The following is a 17,393-nucleotide window of genomic DNA, read 5'->3' on the forward strand; positions in this document are numbered from 1 at the left end:
ATGTGAACGGAAGCAGAAGGAAAAGGCCGGGTGGGGGTCCCCCACTTTACCAGGCTGCAGAACAAGACCTGACAGGGTGGGCTGGGGGGAATTCAAGAGGGCGGAGGGGTGCCCGAAAGGCGGTGGGGCACGGACACGCTGGAACGTGCCCAGGGGCTACGGCCCCCTTCTAGGAGGGGCGAGCAAGTGACGGAGAGGGGGGTCAGTACTGGCTTGGGTCACCCCAAAAGACGAGCACGCAGCGAATAGGTTGGTATGTGCTTGTGAGGAGCTGCTGCCTGAGTAGCCAACAGGCCAAGAGGAGGCTTCTGGTCTGTGTAGGAGCTTGTGAGGAGTCGTATCTCAGAGGTGAGCAGACAGCAAGCACGGGGAGATGGGGTGGTCAGGTCTCTGGTGCCTGAGTAGCGGATAGACCAGGAGCAAGGCCAGGGCTCCTGTAGGGGCTGGTGAGGTCACTGGTGCTGCTGTAGCTGATAGGAGACACGTGGCTCAGGTTTGTACTTGTGATGTCACTCTTGGCTGAGTAGCTGATAAGGCAGGACCAGGTGCACAGCTCATGTAGGTGCTTGTGAGGTCACTGGTCCCTGCGCAGATGACAGGCCAGGAGCTGTCGCCTGGCTTGTGGATGTCTTTGCGATGTCACTGGTGCCTGAGGAGCCCAGGAGAAACATGTCTTGTGTTGGGTATTTTGAGGTCCCAGGTGCCTGAGAATCTGGGAGGCCAGGACTAGGCACCCATCTTGTGTAGGTGTTTGCAAGGTCACCTGTGACCGTTCAGCTGATAGGCCAGCAAGAGGCCCATGGGTTGTGTAGGTGCTGGTGAAGTCACTGCTGCCCGCGTACCTGGTAGGGCAGGAGCAGGAACATGGCCTGTGATTTCCCCACTGCCTGTGTAACTTTTAGGCAAGGAGCCGGTGTATGGTTTGTGTGGGTGCTTCTGGTGACATTAAAATGGACTTTTCCTTGATAGAAGACATCAGAGGTTGACTCAGCATCAGAGCCATCTGACTTTAACTTCTGACTTTAACTTCTCAAGTGGTTTGATCACTCTCCTCACGGTAACTGAGGTCCATGGGAGTCAGCACCAAATACATCACAGGGTCGTTAAAATGCAAAAAGCTCTGATGAGCCATGCCTTTCCCCATAAGATTATTCCAGTCTTCAAGTCTTGTACAGCCGGTTGGAGAGGTTTCAGGACTTTAAAGAGGGAGATTTCAATGAATATCAATAGGGAAAGGACTTTTTGAGATTTTTGGTTTCTTTTGTCAGTTTTTTTTCCCAGCTGACAGAATAAGTGTTGCCAACATTCTTCGGCTGATATTCATCCAGGGTGCCTCCTAAGGAGCTCTGGACATGTAGGAAAAGCAGTCTCCTCGATGGCAAACACCGTATAGACAGTTCCTCCTCACCGCCCCAACCCCGCCAGTTCTCTCCGTGGCCACCTGGCCATGATTTTAACATCTCAATGTTAAAATCTAACCTTTTCCCACTGAAGTCTGTAGTTGAACGTTACAGCTCCTGGGCATCTTCATTTTATGAAATGTATTCATTCATCTCTGCTGCTGAAAATGTGCTCGTATTTTTTTAAATGTGGAAAACAATTCCTCAGCTTCTCAGGCAGACCTCAGTTGCTCGACACCCCAGTTACCTGATGCCTTTGCCTGGGACTGGCAGCCAGCACATGAGAGCTGAGGGACACCAGAGCCCCCAGCAGCTGCACAGGGAGGCTGGGCAGAGGGTCTCAGGGCATCTGCACTGGCAAGAGGCACCTGGGTCCCTACAGCTGAGGACATTTGTGTCCTGTTAAATGCATCGCATCTGAAAATCTGAAAATCACTTTCCCTTCCAAATGGAGACAGCACACCAAATCGCCCCTCTAAGTCTGCAACATTAAAACACAACTAAACCAAACAAGGAGGATGAGAACCGCATGAAGGGCTGAGTCACCATCCCTGAATGTGTTTAAGACTCGTTTAGATGTGGTGTTAAGGGAGTAAGGGAGAACTTCGTAGAGTGGAGTTGATGCTCGGACTCAATGATCCCAAGGGTCTTTTCCAACCTAAATGACTCTATGATTCTATGGCCCAGGTGCTGTGTAGCTAGGGATTGTTTACTTATCCCACGCTTTGCCGCCAGGGAGAGCGATGAGAACTCCAGGGCTCCTTCCAGGTGCTGCGTCCGCACGTCCTTCGGCATCCACAATTCCCCCTTCTTCATTTACTACAAAAACAGTGGCTAAGGTTTTAACTGTAAGACGCTGCGCACACCGTAGCACACAGGGAATACAAAGCATAATGCACAAGAATATGCTTATACAAAAAAGCAAGAATTTTAGAGCTGATTGCAACCATCCAGTTAAGCCCCAACTGTTAAAAAGGTTATCCAGCCATCCCCAACTCCCCCCATTCGTAATTTCTGCACATTTTGCTCTAACCGTTGTATACTTTTATGGATTGATTCAGAGTGGTCTGATAAATTCATACAGCACGTGCCATCAAAATCTTCACATCCATGGCCATGCGCTAATAACAGAAAATTGACGGCTGCTCTATTTTACAGAGTTGCATGGCGTACTGAATCTACATCTAATAAAAGGCCAGGAAGAGCTACTGAAGTAGCCTTACTTTGTTCCACAAGCCAACAACCTAGCTTTTTTTAAGAGCGTTAGCGCTTTTGCAGAAGCCACACCGGGAGCAGAGAAAGAAGAAATGGCAACCACAGGTGGCTGCCAAAAGTGTACCCGGTAATCAAGAGGGGTGACCTTTTGGAGATATGTTGCGTTTCGAGAGCATTTGGCAAAGTTAAAACACTTACGAGCATCCATCTGAATTTAGCCTAGAATACCAACCTCCTGTGGCTCTAAAGGCAGGGGAGAGAATAATTTATTTGCCCAATATAATCTAATGAGGCAATCTGTAGGTTAAGACTTTGTGATTACCAAGGGTCAAGGTCGTCCTTTTTGACAGGGACATGTATGTGGCTTGGATCCATTCCAGAAAGCTGCTGACAGCACAAACGACCCTGGGAAAACAATCGTGGTAACATTTCAGTCATCATAGTTACTGTTTTGGAAAAGGTACGTGGCAAAACTACCCACTCTAATGCAGTCGGGCTCTTTGCGAGTGCATCATCCCACTGTCCTATCAGGGCGTAAGGTTGAAATTCTTGTAGGAAGGTGTTCAACGTGTCTTGCAGCAGTAGTAGACTATATCTTACCTGCAACGTGCTGTAATGCCTTCTGAGCTGTTGGGGTTAATGAACATAGAACTTATGGGAGGGGGGGCGGGGACAGAGACAGCGCTCCAGGGCGTCCCCTCTATCTTCAAAGTGCACTCATTTCTCTCTCCCTCTCTCCGGCCCGAGACAGACCCCTTATATCCTGCACCGGATTGAGTGGAGAAGTACAGGCTAGAGTCGCTGCACGTGTGGCCAGCGCATGCAGCGAGTCCCACCAGACTCGTGATCCGGCTTTGCTAACGGCGGCTGTCTGATACGTGACCACATTGTTGTAATCCCTTCTTGTTATCTTCTTCTGTGAAGGTCAGGTTCTCATGGATACACACGCAGTTTTTACAGCAACGTATTCTACAACTCGTACCAGGGTACGATGCAAAGCGGCATCTACAACTGATCGTATAATGCTTATTAAACACGGCAAACAGCGTACTAAACATAACAGACAAATTCCTTCCATACAGGCAAACGAGTATAATTTGCTTCAACTAACCCCACCCCCAAGTCCATCCAAAAAAGATTGCACCCAGTGGTCTCCACAAGTTGCTGGTTGGGTCGGTGCCGTTCTTGCAACTGGGCATGGATGGATTTGGAGTGGTCACTTAGATTCATACAACACAGTCCTTTAAAATCTTGACAACCATGTCTGTGAGCTGAAAGCAAAAAGTCAATAGCAGCTCTGTTTTGCAGCGTCGCATGTCGACTACTATCTCCATCAGCAATAACTCAGAAATAGCTGTACCAGTAGCATTGCTAAACTTATCCTTGGCAGCAAGAGAGTCCTTGTTCTCAAGAGCACATGCGGACTCCCTGTTCTTCCTGGTACAGTTTTCTCACTGTGCTTTGATCTTCTTCCACAACTGCGTCCATGCCTGCTCGTTGGGACTCCGTAGACCGAACCAGGATAGCAGACTCATTCAATCCTTTTGGCTTTGCTGTTGCCTGTAAGGGCGCACATACCGGGCTGGAACCCACCGAGGTCCCGTTCCTGTGGAGACACAAGCATAGCCTCTCCCCCACGTTATCAACTGCTATGGACCCTCCATAATTCCTCATTCTAAATTATGTACTAGCACTTGAGCTTTACCCTCGCTATTGTGTTTGTCTGCTCGCAAAGATGAATAATGTCGGCTAATGGTTGACTCGGCACTGTCAGATAAATTCAAAAAATTGAGTACATACAATGCCTTAGCCAAGCCTTCCTGTGGTGAGAGAGACTCAACTTCCCCTTTTTGGCGCAACAACATGCCTTTTAATGAACTATGCGATCGTTCTACAATGCCTCGGCTGGTAGGGGAGTGCGGAATGCCTGTAAGGTGCTTGACCCCAAAAATCTTGAAAGAATTTTTGAAGGCAGAGGGAGATGTAAGCTGGGCCATTAGCCGTCTTAACCATATGGGTGACACCTAGAGCAAAAGCTAGAGTAAAACGTTTGATAACAACGCGAGCTTTTTCACCAGTAGGACAAGTGGCATGTATGGCTCTGGAGAAGGTATCTATAGAAACATGGATGTATTTAAGGCATCCAAATTCGGAAAAGTGAGTTACATCAGTTTGCCACAGCTCAAGAGCAGTAAGGCCTCGCGGGTTAATGCCAAAGGGTGATGAACTTGTATATAACCGCTGGCAATCTGGACAGGCAGCAACGACATTTCTTGCCTGCCAGGGCATCAAGGAAAAGGTTTTTTGCAACGCTTTTGCATTCTGATGGAAAAATGCATGAGAGATTCGGGCTTGCTCTATTACCTGGGGCACTACTTGAGCTGTGAGAGTTAATGCATCAGCTCGTCCATTGCTTTCCACTAGGGGCCCTGGAAGGGCGGTGTGAGCTCTGATGTGCATGAGCAAATAAGGATGCTGTCTATGGTTCAGCAAATGCAAAAGCGTTGACAGTAGAGTAAAAAGTAAGGGGTTGGAGACTTCCCTTAAACAAGCATTTTCTATGCGGGGTACAAGTCCCACAACAGAGGCAGAATCAGTTATTATAGTGACAGGAGCGTCCCATTTCTGGAACACTCGTACAGCAGCGGCGAGCTCTACGATTTGTGGGGACCCGCTAGTTCGGCGTACATCAGAATCCCACAATTTACTCTGCGGGTCTTGCCTTCCTACGACTGAGCGGCCGGTTCGTCCAGAACCATCAGTAAAGACAGTCAAAGCTTGTAAAGGTACATGACTCACTTTCGGGGCTACATACAAAATAAAATCTTTTCGTAAGAGTCTATGGCTAGGGCTATGAATATCTGTTTGTCCCGGCTGGTGAATAGTCGCTGTTTGAAACATCACTGAGGTTTGCAGAAGCCATTGCAGCACTTGCGTGGCTATTGGTAAGATAATATGAGAAAACTCCTGCCCAGCTAATAGCATAAGCCGTTGTCTTCCTTTTGTGATCAACATAGCAAAGCATTCTGGGCGAGTTACCACTGTCTTATACAGCTGGTGAGAAAGGAAGACCCATTCAATAATGATCAAAGGGTCAGAACGAGTCTCATCCCACTGATACGTTAATGCATACGGTTGCACAGCGGGATTTAATATCACCATTTGGAAAGGTAGGCTCGGACACACGCGATCCGCTTGACGTGAGGCTAATGCTTTAGAAACCTTTGCCAAGGCCGACTGCGCTTCTGGGGTTAGACTCCTAGGTGACAAAAGATCTGAGGTCCCTGTTAACAAAGAAAATAATGGACTTAACTCGTGACTTGGTACCCCCAATAGTGGACGAACCCAATTAATGGCCCCTAAGAGCTTCTGTACATCATTAAGGGTTTTAATATCTGCTTGAATTTTCACTTGTTGCGGGATAATTTTTTGTCCTGTGATCCTCCATCCCAAGTACTGCCACGGCTCCTTCTGGTGTACTTTTTCAGGCGCAATTTGTAACCTGGCAAGTTTTACTTGACGATATGTAAACTGCAGAGCTGCTTGCACAGTCTCTCGTGACTCTGCTGACACAAGGATATCGTCCATATAACGGTATCTTATAGCATCAGCAAACCTTTGCCGAACGGGAGATAGGGCCTTTGCTGCAAACCACTGGCACGTTGTGGGGATATTTTTCATCCCCTGTGGGAGAACTGTCCAATGACAGCGTTCACAAGGTTCACTTACTCTGATAGATGGCACAGAAAATGCAAATTTGGGGGCATCCTCAGGATGCAACGGGATTGTGAAAAAACAATCTTCCAAATCAATGATAGTGAGGCACCAATTTCGGGGGAGCATAGTGGGTGAAGGCATACCGGGTTGTAGAGTACCCATATCTTCCATTGCAGCATTAATTTTTCTTAGATCATGTAAAAGTCACCATTTGCCCCTTTTTTTCTGGATTACAAACACAGGCGAATTCCACGGACTGGTCGTTGGGACTATATGGCCTTCTCGGAGCTGTTCTTCAACTGGCTGATGAAGGCGGCGCAACTTTTCGCGTGACAAGGGCCACTGTTCCACCCAAACGGGGTTATTAGATTTCCAGGTTAACTTTAAGGTGGCTTGCGCCACAGTGGCCCCTAAGACAAATTTGACCCAATCTGTATTCCCCAGTGGCTCATACAGTCGCCGCCCCATAAAGTAATTGGCGCAGTTAACACAAAAGGACGGAATGAGGCAGCACAATTCTCGGGCCCCTGGGTCTGAATTAGGTGTTTGCTCTGTAAAGGCAAAGCATTCCCGCCAATGCCCATTAATGCCTCCCCCACTTGTACTAACGGCCAGTGCACAGGCCATCTGTCTTCAGAGATGACTCTGACATCCGCTCCGGTGTCCAGAATACCGCTCACGCAAACAGGACCTTTTCCTCGCATCGTCAATGTGCACTGCGTCAATGGTCAGCCAGCACTGACGGATTGCGTCCCTAGTATCTGTGGGCTCCCGGCTGAGCCAAAGCCTCCGTTCCCCCTTTGTGTTTGAACAACTTTCGGGGCACAGGCATCAAAATACACCAATTGGGCTATCCTGGAGCCGCAAGGTAGTGTGCAGGGGAGTGCTGGGGTCCATTTAGTCTCGCAGGATATAACACAGAGTAATTCACCAAGGCATGCAATAACATATACACATATAGGAAAAACCCAAAACCATCTCTCTATGGTACTGCTTTGAATCTGGTGTCCTATTTCTCTTTCTCTGCTGTTTTCTTGTAGCGCGCATGGCATACGTTTGTGGTAACGTGGCACATTTCCTGTCTAATTGTTCCTGTTTGGTTTTTCTTTTCTCTTTTCCTTTCTCTTTTCTTTTTCTTTTTATATTTTTCCTTTCCTTTTTCCTTTCCTTTTTCCTCTTTTTTCTTTTTTATCTTTTTTCTTTTTTTCCTTTTCTTTTTTCTTTATTTCTTTTTATTCTGTTTTTCTCTTTTTTTTTTTTTCATCACTTACAACTGACATAAAAGTCTGCCTTTGCAACAAGAGCTCACCCTTAAGTTCCTCATTTTCCTACAGAGCATCCTAGAGATTTTGGCTCAACTCCTTTTCCCAATCAACCATGAGCTTATAGGCAAACAACAAACAACCAGCCATACGCCCTGAACGGGCGAGCCGTTCCCACGAGCGTAAGCGTGTCGGCTGGTGAAAACTCCCCCAGTATTTCAGGACTTCCATCGGTTCTACGGCCCCTCCTGGTCTATCTACCTGGGGCGCACTCGCCTTACGTCTAAACATTGTGTATATACAAACTTCTTCACTTGACGGAGTGTCAGCCCCAGTCGCGTACGAGAACAGGACCACAGCGGGCAGAACACCTGCTCCAGGGGAGTCACCTAATGACACTGCACACAACAAAAACCAAACAGTAGCACAGATGATGATCAGCAGGTAGAAGCTGGCGCCCACACACACTCATACAGCAGACATACAAAAACAACACTTCTATCTCAGGGAGATGACTGGGGAGGGGAGGGGGCCAGGCGGGCGGTGGCAGGAGCGAAACGCCTCCGGCTCCGTCCTTCTCTGCTGACATTCTGACAATACACCGCAATACCCTGATTCCGGCTGCGCACGTATAAGCGGTTGATAAGGGGGAACAGATGCAGTACCTGGCGCAAATGGAGAAGGGTTAAGAACGGAGGAGCGCGATAGCGACTTTCGTCGCTGTTGCTGTAAAATGTCCTCCGCAATTGGAGCAGATGCAGGAATAGCTTTAATTGGGGTTAAAGGTGGATAGAAATCAGGTTCAGTCTCTGGATTTATTGCACCAGGATCAAAGGGGTCCCCAGGATCATCCTCAGGGCTATTACAGAATAGGGTAGAGTGAACTTGAGTGCCTCCTTTCCCTTCGCCTTGTTCTGATCTCAGCAAGACCGGGCGACAATTGTCCGCTTGAAAATTAGGAGTTGCGGCGGTTGCCCGAAACGGAGCGGCATCATTATTGCTTGCAGCTTATCTGATATCCTCCCGTTTCCGTAACATCTCTAGAATTTGCCACCAAGGGGTTAATAATTCAGCAGCAACCTTGTCCGCCTTTGTGGCTCTGGCCCAAAGTTTAACCCCTCTGGCGTCCCACGTTTTTATACTAAAAATAGTGATTGCATCGACACCATCGCAATTAACGGACACCCATTTCAGTATCTTTTTTAAGGTCTGGAGGCTCGTATATACATGATGTTTCCACAAGAGTCCCTCCATTAGCCCTAGTACTGACTTTTCTTCCCAAGATATGTTACTCCCCATAGCTCCCCACAGCTCACCTCTCTTGAAGAGATGCCTGAAGCCGGCTCCTGCTTCCTTTCAGCAGCACTTAAGTTCTGTGGGGCTTGACACCCGTCAAACCTCGTTAATCGCTCCGTCTCACACGGGGCACCATTGGTGGCAATTAGGCACGGACTCCGTTTGGTGCACAAACGAAAACGCTTTATTTTAGGCAGCAGCCTCTTTAAATACCCTCTGCTACAGAGCTAGCAATTTCCCAATGCTACCTCCTTATCATGAGATTACACAGCACATACCACACACATCACAGCCCACACATGCTGTAACCAAGACAAGCTATTCATCTTTAGCAACCCGGCCGGCCTTCAGCGCTCTCTCCTTTTCTCCTTCGTCTCGTGGCCCAGGTGCTGTGTAGCTAGGGCTTGTTTACTTATCCCAGGGTTTGCCGCCAGGGAGAGCGAGGAGAACTCCGGGGCTCCTTCCGGGTGCTGCGTCCGCAGCTCCTTCGGCATCCACAGAACGGGGCTGGCTGCAGTGCTGCGCCTGCAAGTGAGCGCCTCCGACGCACAGGAACACCAGGAGCGACACAACACACTCCCTTTTACATGGCACGGTGATTTATGATCAAAGCGCAACAAATTGCTGCTCCTGAGCACTGCAGCACAGTTTGCACGTGCAAACCTAGAGGTGCCCACGCAGTTCATCGTGCTGGCCCCGTTCTTCTTCCATATGCGCCAGGAAGGGACGCCTCAGCCCTAACAAGAGGCAGCAGCCACCAGCTGTGCATTAACTGTGGGCAACGTTGAGAGAGCCACCCCCACTCTTGTAGAAGCCGACACACGCACCGCGGGCATCTTACGGACGCGCATTTAGCCCAGAGTGCTTCCAGGGTGTTCGGGGACAGCAGTTCAGTGTTCAGCTACAGCAGAGCAGAGCGGGAAGAAAAGCAGAGCCAAGTACCAGCTGCTCATTCCGACGAAGGCCACCGCCGCCTCCCCCCGCCGCTCTCAGCGCGCACGGAGCGGCCACGGAGCACCCGGCCCCGACCGCCGCCAGCCACGCAGGGACGGAGCTCCGCTCCTCGCCCGCCCGCTCTGCGCCGGCCTCCCCGCCCCGAGGCGAAGGAGCCCGGGCAGGCAGGAGGGCGACGCGACAGCCGGTGGCACGGCGGCAGCGGCTCTCCCGCACCCCAGGGCGCCCCGGCCCGCAGCCGGCCCGGCCCCTCCGGCACCCACCTTCTCCCACCAGCCACGGCCTACGGGCCCCTCACGCCGCGGCCCCCCCGCGCGCTCGGCTTCCTCCTACGGCGGCGCGCGAGGGACAAGCGCGGGAGCGGCGGCGGCGCGCGCCTGCGCGGGAGGGTGCGGGCCGCGCGCCGCCCTGAGGCGAGTCCTGCCGCCGGGGCGCGGAGGGAGAGAGCGGGGTGAGGGGCGGCCCTGGCGGGCTGTGCGGGAAGAAACCCAGAGCCAGGGGGCTCCGCAGCGGCTCCGTGCCCCCGCGGCCCCGATCCGGGGTGCCCGCAGCCGCCGCCATCCGTTTGTTTGTCGATATTTCTCCCGCCGGTCCCTCCCCTGCCCGGCTGCAGGGATGCTGGGGGGGGCCCCGTCGCCCGGCAGTGCCTCCGTGCTGCTCCTTCCTTCTCTGCGCGTTTATGTACGTTAGATGAATTTATATATGATAGCTACATATTAAAAAAAAATAAAAAGGGGGGAGAAAAGGCTGGCTAGAAGCTCTCGTGGGCTGATGCCCCCCCCATCAGCGTGTGTGTCCCCCCTAAAAATAGGAATAAAACGTAGAAAATGGCTGCAGTGCATTTCTAGGGGAGTCCCCACTCCCAAGACCCTGGCCCAGAGCCCCCCGATTCCTCCCCGCCCCCCTCCCCGTGTCTATTACAAAAGTGGAAAGGTGAATACCAGAGATTTTGCAATAAGCGAGGTGCTAGATGTTGGATCTACATTTTGGAACAGATACCCTGTTTCTGCAGGATCTGCTGTTAGGACTCGCAGATTGTAGAAAGTTGCAGAATTTGACACTAATAACTATGACTTCCTATTTACGCTTTGAAGAAGTGCCTTAAGGCTTTAATTTTTTCACCTCCAGTGCAACCTCCAGACTTGCCCCAGGAGACAAGTGTCGTGCTCATTAAGTGTCTGCTCATGACCTCCAGCATCTGCTGCTAAAAATCCAGAAGCCATGATTTCAAGCCAGCTTTCGCAGTGTAAGTATGCAAGCCAGCGGGACTCTTCAGTCACAATACTCAAGGGACTATGAGACACGGGATTTGCTGAAGAAAACTCTACTTACAAACGTCAGCAGGAGATCCGGCTGTTTACCCGAAGTGGAGAAACACAGTGAAGTCACCTTGAATTCATCAGGTAGTGCAGCATAATGCGATACTATACCTGACTGCACATGCGAGAGAAAAAGGATCAGAAACCTGTTGGATGGAGGGACAGGAGCCGCGCTTTGGCTTGAGCTGGCTGCAGCGTCTGCCTTGGTGTATGGGCAGTTCCCGCACCTCGCTGATCTTTGCTGTGTGAAGCCGTAATGACTCCGTGTATTGTCTGCATTCTGTATCATTTTCACAGAACTATTTTTAGAGTCAACACAGAGTACTACAGCTGTAGCTGAAAACATAGAAGAAATGTTTTTGCTGATCAAACGTGCAAGAACATGTCCCGGTGAACGGATGACTATGTCAGTTCTGTTGAGGGAAGCGTCCCATTTATTATTGGCAAATTTTTTAGTAAGACTGTGGTTAGGAATAAGATCCGTCCTGTAAGGCAGCAAGTACCTTCCCCTTCACGCTGGAGCGCGTGAGTCTGTCATGGCTGTTTCCTCAGTTGTGCCTGTTAAATGTTTCCGTGTGCTCAGGATGCAGTCATTGGTGCTTGGTTGAGGATTTCTGCTGATGTGCAGGATCGAACTTTGGTGAAAGTTTATTGTGTGGCTGTTGGTTTTCTTTCTGTTTTGAGTAGGGATGCACATCCACTGTTATCAAAGCCATCGGCCAACAGATTCTGCATCAGCCAAGTGACGTGTTCCCAGAGCTTCTCTGTGGGGTGCCACTACTGGGAAGTAATTACCAAGGCCAGCGATGGGTGGGCTGTTGGAGTTGCTCATGAACTTCTTGGAAAAAGGGACAAATTAGGAAGAAGGGAGCATTCCTGGTGTGCAGAATGGCTAGGTCCCAAAGAGCAGCTGTCAGCGTGGCACAGAGACCGAGAAACATTATTATGCAAGGATAAACCGTTGAAGGTTGGAGTTTTGCTGGAGCTCCAAAAGAAGACCGTGTCCTTTTATTCCATCGCTGACAAAGAAATGCTTTTGCACACCTTTGAAATCAATACCTCACCTCCTCTTTCCCCTGCTTTCTGGCTATATAGTCTAGAAAGAAATGGATCTTTAAGTCACACAAACAGGAGGTAAGGGCTTTTCAGAAAAGTGACAATTTTGGCTGTGACAAGACAACAAGAAGAGATTTTTCCAGTATATCAACAGAAAAAGGAAAACTAGGGAAAATATAGGTCCACTGATGAATGAGACGGGTGCCCTAGTGGTGGAAGACACAGAGAAGGCAGAGTTACTGAATGCCTTCTTTTCTTCGGTCTTCACTGATAAAGCCGTCCCTCACACATCCCATACCCTGGAGGCAAGGGGGAAGGTCTGGAGAGAGGAAGATTTTCCCTTAGTTGAGGAGGACCGGGTCAGAGACCACTTGGCCAAGCTGGACATTCATAAGTCCATGGGCCCTGACGGGATGCACCCGCGAGTGCTGAGAGAGCTGGCAGATGTTATCACTAGACCACTCTCCATTGTCTTTGCAAGGTCATGGGGAACAGGAGAGGTGCCTGAGGACTGGAGGAAGGCTGACATCACTCCAATCTTCAAAAAAGGCAAGAAGGAGTACCCAGGGAACTACAGGCCGGTTAGTCTCACCTCTGTCCCTGGGAAGGTAATGGAGCGACTCATTCTGGATGTCGTCTCCAAACACATAGAGGAACAGGAAGTTATTGGAAGTGGTCAGCCTGGATTTACCAAGGGCAAATCATGCCTGACCAATCTGATAGCTTTCTATGATGTTATAATGGGTTGGCTGGATGAGGGGAGAGCCGTAGATGTCATCTACCTTGACCATAGCAAGGCTTTTGACACTGTCTCCCATAACATCCTCATTAGGAAGTTGAGGAAGTATGGGCTAGACGAGGTGACAGTGAGGTGGATCGAGAGCTGGCTGAGTGACAGAACCCAGAGGGTTGTGATCAGCGGCACAGAGTCCAGTTGGAGGCCTGTAACGAGTGGTGTCCCTCAGGGGTCAATACTTGGACCAATTTTGTTCAATATATTCATTAATGACCTAGATGAGGGGACAGAGTGTATCCTCAGCAAGTTTGCTGATGATACCAAGCTGGGAGGGGTGGCCGACACTCCGGAGGGCCGTGCTGCCATCCAGCGTGACCTGGACAGGCTGGAGAGCTGGGCAGAGAAGAACCTAATGAGGTTCAACAAAAGCAAGTGTAGGGTCCTGCACCTGGGAAGGAAGAATGCCAAACACCAGTATAGGTTAGGGGCGGACATGCTGGGAAGCAGCTCTGAGGAGAAGGACCTGGGGGTCCTGGTAGACAGCAAATTATCCATGAGCCAGCAGTGTGCCCTTGTCGCCAAGAAGGCCAATGGCATCCTGGGCTGCATAGGGAAGACTGTGGCCAGTAGGTCGAGGGAGGTCATTCTCCCCCTCTACTCTGCACTGGTGAGGCCACAACTGGAGTACTGTGTCCAGTTTTGGGCTCCCCAGTTCAAGAGGGACAGGGAACTACTGGAGCGAGTCCAGCGTAGGGCAACCAAGATGATTGTGGGACTGGAGCACCTCCCTTATGAGGAAAGGCTGAAAGAGCTGGGACTCTTTAGCCTGGAGAAGAGAAGGCTGAGGGGGGACCTGATTAATGTTTACAAGTACCTAAAGGGTGGGTTTAAGGAGGACGGAGCCAGGCTCTTTTCAATGGTTCCCAGCGACAGGACAAGGGGCAATGGGCACAAGCTAGAACATAGGAAGTTCCGTTCAAATACACGGAAAAACTTCTTTACAGTGAGGGTGACAGAGCACTGGAACAGGCTGCCCAGGGAGGTTGTGGAGTCCCCTTCTCTGGAGATTTTCAAGACCCGCCTGGATGCAGCCCTGAGGGATGTGCTTTAGGCAATCCTGCTCTAGCAGGGGAGTTGGACTAGATGATCTCTAGAGGTCCCTTCCAACTCTGAAGATTCCGTGATTCCGTGATTCCGTGACTGCAGAGCTTCTGTACGAGCTTCAGTGTCTCGCACAGGAATTTACCAAGGAGTGTGTAGTGACGCAGGCCTTTGTGGGAATGAGCAGCTGGTACTTGGCTCTGCTTTTCTTCCCGCTCTGCTCTGCTGTAGCTGAACACTGAACTGCTGTCCCCGAACACCCTGGAAGCACTCTGGGCTAAATGCGCGTCCGTAAGATGCCCGCGGTGCGTGTGTCGGCTTCTACAAGAGTGGGGGTGGCTCTCTCAACGTTGCCCACAGTTAATGCACAGCTGGTGGCTGCTGCCTCTTGTTAGGGCTGAGGCGTCCCTTCCTGGCGCATATGGAAGAAGAACAGGGCCAGCACGATGAACTGCGTGGGCACCTCTAGGTTTGCACGTGCAAACTGTGCTGCAGTGCTCAGGAACAGCAATTTGTTGCGCTTTGATCATAAATGACCGTGCCACGTAAAAGGGAGTGTGTTGTGTCGCTCCTGGTGTTCCTGTGCGTGGGAGGCGCTCACTTGGCAGGCGCAGCACTGCAGCCAGCCCCGTTCCATTACAGCGCTTGAAATCTGCATCGTGGCTCTCAATGGCAGAAAGCTGCGTCACCATCCCAGGGAAGCCCAGAGCAGAACTCCCGCGCAGAGGCGACAGGAGCCCACAAGCCCACTGCCTGCTGTATTTCCCACTGGGCTCTGAGGGGGGAGAGCGGAACTGGGGGCTGTGATTTGTCGAGGTGATGTCCCCTCTGTCCCTGTGACCGCCGTTCCTGGCCCAAAACAAAGGGGAAAAAACCCAACAGAAAATAAGGTGAAAGGCTTTTTATTAGTCAAATAAGAAATCACTTTCTGGAGAGCAGCTGTCCCTGCCCAGCTGCCCGGCTCCTGGGTCTGTCCCGCGGGGGCCTTGGTGCGTGAGGGAGGTGGCAGTCGGACGAGTCGCTCTTGCTCTCCGCTGCCTTGTGCAGCCCAGGCTGGTGCTGTGCTGGCCCTGTCAGGCAGCAGGGGTGGCAGGAGAGAGCAGAGTGAGCTGGGGTGGGGGCAGTGGGGGGGACACGGGTGGGGAAAACCCAGCACCTCGTGGGTGCCCTGCCCTCCCCGCTGTCCCCTTCACACCCATGGGATCCTCTCCCCAAGCCAGCCCCGGCCGTACCCTCTTTGTCTGTGAGCACGGGACTGTCCAGCTGCTCCCTGGACATGCAGCCGTCCTTTGCCAACAGGTCCACCACGTTGCACTGGGAATGAGAGAGCGGGCTGGCTGAGCCACGGGGCCGAACTCGGCATCCCTTGGCAACCCTCCCACGGCCAGCTCTCCCTGGGGAAAGTGAGGCACAGATGCCCCCCCCGCCCCCGCAGAGGCTCAGCCTCAGTCGCCCCCGCCATATCCCTACCTTTGTCATCCCTACCTTGTTGGGGAGCAGGAGCGGCCGGAGGCGCCGGGGGAGCTGGAGGTCCTGGTGGCGCTGCAGCGGGGTGGTGACAGTGTGCCGGCCCCCGCAGCTCCGCGGCACGGTGGGGTACTTGACCTCGGGGGTCGGCTGCCTGTGGGACGGGGTACGCGGATGCTCAGTGCCTGGCACCGTGGCAGCCCGTGCTTCAGCCTGCTACGCCAGGGAGGGGGCCAGGGGCTGCTCCCCGCTGGGGTCTGTCCCTCCCGGCCCCCCTCCGCCTGCTGCAGGAGACCCCCCAGCCGTCCTGCTGGATCTGCTCTTTCCCCACAGCCCCCGGGAGCTGGCCGTGGCAGTGGCAGGTCCCTGCACCCCACGCCAAGGACAGCAGGAGGCAGGAGCTGGGCTGTCCCAGCTGCAGCGCTTGATTTCAGCAACTTGTTTCAGAGAAGGAACCTGACCTCCCTAAGCCCGAGGTCAGGCTGAGACTGTGGGACTGTGAGACAGTGGGACAGGGATGGGTCCCCGTGTCCCCTACCTGTGGTCGTGCTGCTGTTCCTGCTCTGGCTTGAGAATGGGACGGGGGTGCTCGGCGAGGCGGGGGGACAGCGGCGGCAGGGATGGGATGGTCACGATGTGCCTGGGGAGGGCAGGAGCCGTAGATGGGTGACGGGGCAGTGCCCTGAAACCCATGGGCTTGTAGCCCACGGCAACCCCTGCTCCCCGGGGAGGGCTCTGTGTCCCCCTGCTCACAGGCAGTGCCGCGAGGGGGCTGGGCAGGGTCAGACCCCCCAGGCAGACCCCCGAACCCCTGTGCCTGGCACAGCGGGGCACTGCCAGCACCCATCGCCCCCCCATCCCGCCCACAGTGCCAGGTGCTACTCACGGGCCAGGCACCGACATGTCGAGGGGCCGGTCGCAGGAGAGGCAGTGGAAATGGGTCAGCAGCGGGCTGGAGTGGGGAGAAAAGGGCTGGGTGAGCTCCTGGGGGGGACACAGGCAGGCAGCTCGCAGGCAGCAGCGAGGTGTCCCTGAAGGCGCCGCTCTCCCCATTGCACTCACTTCTTAATCCCAGCTGCATCATCAGCCCCTGCCTGTGAGCCCTTCTGGAGCTGCTTCAGGTTGCTCTCCCAGTGCCCCTCCAGCTGTTTCTGCAGAGCCCCCAGCTCCTGGCGGTCCAGCTGTGGACAGGTGCCCCCCCTCAGCCAGCTGCCCCGGGATGGGACATGGTGGTCCTCGGCTGGGACAGCTGGGAGAGGGATCCTCGGAGGGATGCCAAGCCCTGAAGAAGCAAGTTTTGCGTGGCAGAGACGAGACACCCCTCACCTTGGAGGCCACCTCTTCACGAAGCTGTTGCTGGACCTTCTCCTGGCCCGTCTGCCAGCTCAGCATCTCCTCGAGCATCTCAGTCAGCCGCTCCATCCTTGTGTCGAACTCGCTGCGGTTGACTTTGCCAGCCAGGGTGGTTTTGTCTGCTTTCTAGCAAGAGGGAAGGGCAGGAGAGCGGTGGGGAAAGGACGAAGGTAGCCTAGGCAGGGCCAGCTCGTGCTGGGAGGAGAGGGAGAAGTGGCTACGTGGCCCTGCTTGCCCCATCACCCCCATGGGGCTGGTGCCAGCAGCCAAAGGGTCCCGTGGGGAGACAGAGGGACCTGGCGAGGGAGCCGCGGCCAGTCTGGAAATCTTCCCTCCCCCCGGCAGGTTCTGCCACCAAGCAGCCAAGGGACAAGGGGTGATTGTCACCCTGCCTGGGACCCCCTTGGCTGGTGCTGGGGACCCTCGAGGCCATACCACATCGAGTGCCAGCATCAGGTCATTCTTGTCCGCTTTGCCCTTCACCAGCTTCTCCAGGGACTGGAACAGAGCCTTCCAA

This window comes from Rissa tridactyla, chromosome 17 (assembly GCF_028500815.1).
Source record: "Rissa tridactyla isolate bRisTri1 chromosome 17, bRisTri1.patW.cur.20221130, whole genome shotgun sequence".
NCBI classification, from domain to species: Eukaryota; Metazoa; Chordata; class Aves; order Charadriiformes; family Laridae; genus Rissa; species Rissa tridactyla.